Genomic DNA, 8,799 nt, shown 5'->3' with positions numbered 1-8,799 from the left:
GGGTGGGACCCTTCTGAGGGGACCCGTGCCCTGATAAGAAGAGGAAGAGACACTAAATTTCACTTTGTGCCAACAGCCCTCACCAAAAACTGAAATCGCTGGCACCTTGGTCTTGGGCTGCCCAGGCAAGCTGTGAGAAAATCAGTTTCTGTTGTTTAAGCCACTCCGTCTGTGGTCATCTGCTATGGCCACCATGCTGACTATCATAAGCTGGACCTGAGGTAGGCCAAAGCTGCTCGCCTGGCTCTCTCAGGGCTGAAGGCCAGAGCCACAGGACTGGAGCGGGAGTGGCGGGTGGAGGAGAGGGGCCGCAGCAGACACAGCCCGGGCTCTGCCCCTTGCTGTGAGGCCCCCACCTCTGCCTGACGGGCCGCTGCGCACTTCAGCAGCATTGGGCTCTGGACCTGCCCCCTCGGTCCTCTCTCTCTCCCCAGGTCTAGGCCCTGTGGTTCTCCTCTCACCTCTCTGACCGTGTCCTAATCTCCTTGATGGGTTCCTTGGCCCTCTCTTCTCATCCATGCTCCTGCCTGTATAGCCACCTGGACGGGTTATTCTCAACCTTGGAGGTGCCTTGAGGCCCCTGCAGGGCTGGTGTGAGCAGATTGTGGGCAGCCTCTTCCAGGGCTTCCAATTAAGTAAGCCTCCAGTGGGACCAAGCATTTGGCTTTCTAACAAGCCCCAGGGGCGGTGCCGCTGGTCTCGGGACTGCGCATTGAGAACCGCTGACCTGGCTGATCGGCTCCACTGGGGTGGCCCACAGGCCCCAACTGAAACCTGGAACATCCAAAACGGAGCTTAGGTGTGGCTGCCACCCTCCCTGCACCTGAACCTGCCATCCTCCTGGTCCCCCCAGCTCTGCAAGAGGCAAGGCCGATAATTTAGTCCTTTAGCAAGACCCTCGGAGTCACACAGCATTTTTGGTTTTTTCCTATCCTCCCCTGACACATCTAATGTGCATTCCTGAACATCTTTCCAGTCCACTCTCTGGAGTTCACCCCCATACAAGTTCTAGCTTCCACGCTTCTCTCAGTGGGCACAGTGGCCTGCAAACGTGCTTTCCCAACTGCTGGCCTTCACCTCAGTTCTCCACTGTCCAGTGATTTTTCTAGGATGCCTGTCTCAAAAGTCCCCACCATCTTTGGGATAAAGTGAAAATTTATTAATATTGGTTATAAAACTATCTCATTGCTTAACATTTTTACCTCCAATATAATAGTCCCCTCGTATTTGGGGTTTCACTTTCCTGTAGTTTGTTACCTGCAGTCAACTTCAGTCCACAGATACTGAGTGTCAAACTCCAGATATAAGCAATGCGTGAGTTTTCAATTGTACGCTGTTCTGAGTCACATGATAAAATCTCATGCCATTTATTCCGTCCCGCCTGGAACATGAGTCAACCCTTTTTCCAGCATATCCATGTTGTAGACGCTACCCGCCCGTTAGTGACTCCATCTCAGTTATCATACTGACTGTCATGGTGTGGTCTCGCACCCTGCGGCAACTTGGCAGGGCATGCAGAACATAGCATATCGCAGGGCCTGGCAGTAGCCACAACTCAGGCCTCCACTGGGGTCTTGGAACATGTCCCCGTGAGTAAGGGGGACCGCTGTAGCCACTTCCAGCAACAGCAAACTGCTTGTTTTCCCCAACGCATCACCTCTTCATTCCCTGTGTTCATTTTTCCCTTGACTAACAAAGAAACACTCTCAAGACCAGTGCAAATGTCACCTCCTCCAAAAAACCTTCTCTGACCTTTTAAGGTAAAATGTGTTCCTTCTGTACTCACAGAACAGGACATCTCTGTCACAGCGAAGTTCACACCAGGTGCATGTGTGTGTGTGTGTGTGTGTGTGTGTGTGTGTGTGTACAAGCACAAGTGCAATTTGTCTCTGGACGACCACTGTCCCACTGAGGTGAACAGAATGTGCCTTCTACTGGCTCATTTCCCTAGAGTGTGCAGAGATTAGTATCTCAAAGACCCAGGAGTTGAGTTGAGTGGGCTGACTCTGTCCCTCAGACTAGAACTGGAACCTAGTGAGAGTCCCCAAAGTTTGGGGCAGAAAGATAAGGTATGTATGCTGGTGAGGATGTCCTCTTAGGTCACTTTGGGGTGTTCCAAAGGGACACAAAATCAAGATGCCCAGGAAGAGAGTTCAGGGTATGGGAAGATAAACTGGAGCTCAGCATATCATGTAAAGACGGAGAGAGGAGAGGTGGACCAGGTGGTCAGTCCTCAGAAGTAATATGAGTTATTGTGATATCTTTTTTTTTTTAATATTGAATCTATTTTTACTTTTTTTTTATTGTAAACAAATGGGATACATGTTGTTTCTCTGTTTGTACATGGCGTAAAGGCATACCATTTGTGTAATCATAAATTTACATAAGGTAATGTTGTTTTATTCATTCTGTTATTTTTTCCCTACCCCCCCACCCCTCCCACCCCTCTTTTCCCTCTATATAGTCCTTCCTTCCTCCATTCTTGTCCCCCTCCCTAACCCTAACTCTAACCCTAGCACTAACCCCTCCCACCCCCCATTATGTGTCATCATCCACTTATTAGCGATATCATTCATCCTTTGGTTTTTTGAGATTGGCTTATCTCACTTAGCAAGATATTCTCCAGTTTCATCCATTTGCCTGCAAATGCCATAATTTTATCATTCTTTATGGCTGAGTAATATTCCATTGTATATATATAAAAATATGGAACGCTTCACGAATTTGCGTGTCATCCTTGCGCAGGGGCCATGCTAATCTTCTCTGTATGGTTCCAATTTTAGTATATGTGCTGCCGAAGCGAGCACTATTGTGATATCTTTAGAATCAGAAAAACTCTCTCTCTCTCTCTTTCTCTCTCTCTCACACACACACACACACACACACACACACTCACAGAGGACCCAGACACAGAACAGAGATACAGAGAGCAGTTCATTCCTTTGTTCCAGTAGACTACAAAGGAAAATCATTCCCTGGATGCACAACCCCTTCTATCTGCCGCTGCATTTCTTGGATACCTTCTGATCAAACTCCTTCAAGAAAGGTGTGTGTGTTTTATCACCTGCTACTGTCCCCAGTCTCCTCCTGCCAGGATTTTACCTTCCCAGCCCAACAGCCTCTCTCCCCTGGAGTCCAGTGGTCCCTTCTTCTCCTCATCTGATTTGTCCTTCCTACAGCCTGTGACAGCTGGCCACTCTACTGCCCCTGAACACTTTCTTCATTTGGCTCCAGAACCTTCTCTTGGTGCCTCCAGCCCTTCTCGGGCTCCTTCTCTTGATAAGTGCCAGGATCAGCCTGAGCCCTTGGAGCACCTCCATCTGCATTCCTTCCCTTGATAGTGTCCTATTCCCTGGTCCCCTGGGCATGGATGACTCTTGAATTCCCACCTCCAGCTCTAACCATGACCATGAGCTATGGGTCACAGGCCAATCTGCCTATTCCATGCTCCACCTGCCTGTGCATCTCAAACTTGACTGAGCCAAGTAAATAGCTCGATTCTCTTTCCTTCAACATGCTCTCACCCCAAACTTTCCATCTCATAAATGGCACCGCCATTTAAGCAATTGATCAAGCCCCAAACTCAAAACTTTGTCCTGATTCTTCTTGCTCTCTTCCATCCCACAGTCAATCCAAGGGTAACCCTTATTGGGGCCATGTTCAGACTATGTTCTGAAGACCACTGTTGGTGATGCTGATAGTCTGATCCTTGGTTATCATGGCATCTGCCAGATTCAGTCTTGGTAAAGAATTCCTATTTGAAAGTGAGAATTAATCTGCTAAATGGCACTTTGAAATTGTGTGGGTATTCTGTGTCCCCAAAATTTCAACCAAAGATTTTAGCATCTATCAGGACTACATAATTGAATCGAGTATTACATTGGTGATTACAAATGACATTTTTTCTAACTTTATAATTTCTTCTATAAATATTCTGCATTCTTCTCTGAAGAGCTTCTCTTCCTTGTCTTTGAGTGTCAGTATGGGTTCAAGGATTGCTTTTTAATTCCTGTGCTATAATCCATTATTGCCATTTTTGAAGCTTGAATTATTCAAAATTTGTCCAAATTCTTCACCTTATCTCCTTTGTCCTTTTGACATGTCTCCAACAGTTTTGTATGACATTCGTGTTTTTCAGCACAACAGAATTGGGATAATTGGGCAGACATAAATGTAGTCTTTATGTTAGACTTTGCTAGAAGGGTGTTAATCTTCTTGGGTATGGGAATGGTAGTGTGGTTACATAGGAAGAAGTCCTTGCTCTTAGAAGATACTCTCAAGTATTTGCGGGTGAGATGTTGTGATGTCTGCAATTAACGCTCCAAAGAGGGCAAAGAGGAAGAGAACCAGTGTTGCAGAATTTTAGCAAATGGTGAAGCCAGAGTATATTGACTATACCCTTCTTTCAACTTTTTTGTAGGAGTGAACATTTTCAAAATTTAAGCTGTAGAAAAGCTAGGTCTCGGGTCTGGTCACTGGTCACTCCTCCATTGCCGCCATATTGATTCTCGCTGCCATTGTTGCTCACCTCCACTCCCCTTAGGGGTCCTGACTTCTTCCTTGACCTGCACCCATCCTCACAGAGCTGCCCAAATGGTTGCTTTAAGACTTAGATTGGAACTTACCATTCCCTTAAATATCATCCCCATTCCCACCCAAAGTCTCTCTTGACCCAACTTAACTTTCTTCTGAGTTTGTGTTTGTCTGTTTCCCCGGTAGAACGGAACATGCACCCCAAGGGGAGACTGTCCGTTGGATGCTGTGTCCTTAGCACCAGAAGTGGAGTCCAGCACTTAGCAGGTACACACTCCCTACTCACTGAAGGCAACGATGCAGGCATTCCCCGTGCAGACACACGCAGGTGGAGAAGCTTGCACACACGCCTTGCCACATGGAGGGTGAACACAGCAAGATGGAATCACACAGACACATCCACAAACAGACACGCAAATACACAGCTCATATAAACACACGCTCAGGAGGACACACACACACAGACTCACACACTAGCACGCAATAATTTTTATATAAATCCGTTAATTCACATACATACAAACACTGACATGCACAGGCACATATCAAACACACACACACTAACATGCTCTTACAGACACATCAGACAATACAGAGATTTGGGCACACAAGCATGAATGAACTCACACACACACACACACACACACATACACACGGGCATGCACACCCTTGCCTTCACCTGACTTCAGCCTTCATACTAAGCCCAGCTTGAGCGTGCTCTGCGGGGCCACTCCACAGCCCCTGGCCAGGAGGACCCCAAACCTCCTGGAAGCTCTCTCCTCCCAGGACAGATGATCTGGGAGGAGGTGGGGGCTGCTGGGCAGACACCCCCTGATTTATGACGGCTCCAAGGCTGCCACTGGAGCAGCAATGTCACCGAGACCATCAGCGGTCTGGGCAGAGCTGTAAAGCATGCCTGGCTCAGCGCCCCTGCTCCAGTCGTGCCTGCTTCTGCGGTCACCCTGCCAAAAGCAGTGGCCTCTCACAGCCAGAGACCAAGGAGACGAGGGTGACAGGGAAGCCTCAAAGCTTCCCAGCAGCCTCCCGCCATCGGGAGGGGGACTCTGAGGTGGGAGGGCACAGGATGGTGGGTCTCAACAAGGTGAGGCAAACTGCAATGTGCTCTGCCCAGACAGTTAGACCAGCAGCGCTGAGGTGGCAACTGGTCCCCAGGTGTGCTCCCAAGGCCCATGTGACCCCAGATCCTGGGCAGCAAATCCCCAGAGCCCAGTAGCTGGTGCAGCCAGGCTGATCCTGGCTTCCTGGCTGCCTGATCAGGACTCCATTCTGAGCTCATGAAGTCCTCAGGGGACTGGACGTCTCCATCCCAGCACCCAGATGGGAGACCCCCAAGAAGACCTCCCTGGCCTTCCTGTGGAGCCTTTAAATACATCTTGTGTGGCAGGAGGTGGAGGGAAGATTCCAGAGGGGCCCCTACAATATGTTCAAAATCCGACCCTGGAGAGGAGACAGTTGATCCAGGGACTCAGCCACGAAGCTGTGAATGAGGCTCAGCTCCACGGGGGTGAGAAGGGGGAGGGCGCCGTGTGCTCCAGGCTTGAGAGAAACCCAGCTGGCTGGAGGCAGTGAGGGCGTGGGGGCGGGAGGGAGGCCCGGGAGCTGTGTTACCCAAACGGAGTCACCCCAAGACAAGAATTTGGAGCTTTAACCTCAGGGCACTGGGGAGCCACAGAAGGGTCTTAAACAAAGGAGTGACGTCACTTGACTGGACACCATGTCCCTTGCCCTTACAGCACATGGCTACTATTTCAGTACAGAAGTGCAGAGAGCGTCTGGAACAGGAAGAGGGAAACATTTTGCTGCATGTAGGGACTGCAGCAGCCCCCGTCCCGTTTTTTTTTTTTTTTTGCCAAAAGAACAGTGCCTGCCGCTGGGGATACCCCAGAAGCCAGGCTCCTCCCTTCCTTCATTCATGCACCTGTGACTGAACTCACGTGTCACCACCACGTGTTGTGGTGCAGGTGAGAAGCTGCCAGGTCCTGCCATCCAGGGGTGGATCATGTGGAAGAGGAAAGGGAAGGGAAGGGGCAGGAACTGGGACCAGCACGTATGGCGTGCCTACTGCATGCAGGCATTGAGTCAAGCTGCTGACGGGCACAACTGCCTTTTGACCTCACAGTCCCCTGGCAGGAAGGTACTTCCCAGGCCATTTTACAGACAGAGAAACAGACTGGGGGTGAAGTCACCCACCACGTTCCTAGGAGGGGCTCTGCCCCGACGGTTAGGATTTGGAGGGTGACAGAGAGAAGCCCTGGCCTCTCCAGGTGACTTCCATCTGGTCTTGAGGCCCAGCGAGGTTCTGAAGTTCCCAGAAAGGATGAGCCCCTGGGGAATGGTCCGAGGGCCGTGATTAATGCCTGACGTCCCTGCACTCACGGGGAGCTCATCAGACTAACACCTCCCAATGTGAACTCGCGGTGCCCTGGGATGAGAAATCTCAGCCCTTCGCTTTCTGTGTCCCAGACGAATGGGCTCCCGTCCCAGGGCCCGTGAATGATGTCTTCGCAGCGAGGTCGATGAAGGCTCTTCATCAGGGCCGCAGCCTCTCCCGTCAGCCACCAGGCTGCTTCGCCTCTCCACACGGCTCCCCTGGGGCTGACCCTGGGCTGCCCACCAGGATGGAGAAGCAGGTCAGGGCCCAGCAGAGGGAAGAGACGGCCCGAGGAGGAGGAATAGGCCTTCCCCAGCCCTGCCAGGGACAGTGGGGCCCGGAGGGGAGGGCGGGGCCTTGACTTTGAAGTTCTGCTGAGCTGCTGAAGGTGACCTAGAAGCTTGGAGGCTCTGTGGAGGGGAACAGAGTGGTTCTAGGAACAGAAATACAGTTGTGGCTGCAGTCGTATGAGAACACAGAAGTGGAGTCCAGTACCACTTACAGCTGCCCACTTGTGCCAGGCCAGGTGCTGTGCATTGTGGCCCTCAATGCTCACACAGCCCGTGGACTAAGGTGGTATCATCCATTTTACAGATAAGACAAATGAGGCCCAGAGCAGTTAATGCTAGTCTAAATGGAGGTGTCGGGATCCAACCCTCGATTTCCGTGGCTTCAGAGCTGTTCTTCAGCCATTCCTCACCCGCTCAGCTGGTATCTGAAAAGCAGCAACCTTATGCCAGGTACTGAGAGGGGTACTGGGGTTTCACCTGCTCTGCTGGGGCTTGTGGTGCCCTGAGGAATGTGGGTGCTCAAACGGGTCAACCCCAGAGTGTGGGTCCTGAGGACATGTCCCCTTTAGGTGACCACAGGTCACTGGTCCAAGCACTGAAGGCCAAGCTAGGGAAAAGAGAGAGGCCACCCTGCAGAGCAGGTGCCAATGGGCTGAGAGTGGAAGATCAGAGTGAGCAAAACCGAAAACCACTAGAGGAAGAGGCTCTCCTACCAGAAGGAGGTACCCAGCCGCGTGACCCAGCTGGGTGGCTGGCTGGATTGACTTATGGTGGAGGTCAAGAAGGACAGCTTTCCACTCGAGAGGGCGCTCTCTCTCCTGAGGAGCCCTCAACAGCAGGAGGTCCCAGACCAGTGGGGACCAGTGGAGCTGGGTGGGTTCAGGACACAGTTCCAGGTTCAGCAGGAGAAAGGAGTCCAAGGACACAAAGACACTCAGGGTATAAGAGCAATACTGAAGGCCACCTGCTGGTGGTGCTGGGTTGTCTAACTATCCTGGGGTTCCACTGTGAGGGGCAGGAGCTGCACACGCCTGGGGCTGGGGGAATGGGTCAGGAAGCAGCCTCCTCTAGCTGCCTAAGCCTCTATTCCTCCCCGTTTGCAGTGGTTTGGTCCGTACTGTAATGTTCAGGCTTGCTGTCCTACCTAATTCGGTCTGTTTCAGCTCCACCCTGTTTCTAAACACACCCTGAGCCTGACCCGAAGTTCATCCTTGACCCTTACCTGGTCCCTGATGCCCATTCCTGAGCCTCACCCCAATCCGGACATGACTTCCACCTCTGGGCCTCAGCCCCTCCCTGACTCATTCCCTCCTCATCCGCCCCAGTCCTGAGCCTCACCCGTCCCCACTGCTTACTCCTTTCTGACTCCTGCCCCACCCGTCCTCCCTCGCCCCACCCCAGGTGCTCCCTGCCCTGCCTGGGGAAGCAGATGGGGTCCTCAGGGAGGAGAGAAGAGGGCATTTGTTACTCAAGCTCCTTGTGAATTTTTTTTCCTTCCAGAGCTGGGATGGAACCCAGGGCCTCGTGCCTGCCAGGCTTACCACTGAGCTCCGCCCCACCACACTTGCAAAATGGTGTTCAAGT

At 51.6% G+C, this 8,799-nt stretch overlaps 1 non-coding gene across 1 annotated transcript; it reads right to left on the bottom strand.

The window, feature by feature from the left end:
- Positions 1–2,700: 2,700 nt before the first annotated feature.
- LOC124965074 (U6 spliceosomal RNA) lies at positions 2,701–2,807 on the bottom strand. The gene has a single exon (XR_007105083.1). It is a non-coding gene; the product is annotated as a U6 spliceosomal RNA (small nuclear RNA).
- Positions 2,808–8,799: the final 5,992 nt, after the last annotated feature.

Source organism: Sciurus carolinensis, chromosome 14 (genome assembly GCF_902686445.1).
Source record: "Sciurus carolinensis chromosome 14, mSciCar1.2, whole genome shotgun sequence".
Lineage (NCBI taxonomy): Eukaryota > Metazoa > Chordata > Mammalia > Rodentia > Sciuridae > Sciurus > Sciurus carolinensis.
Note: the sequence above shows the minus strand (reverse complement) of the source record. Positions and strands in the feature narration are given on the sequence as shown.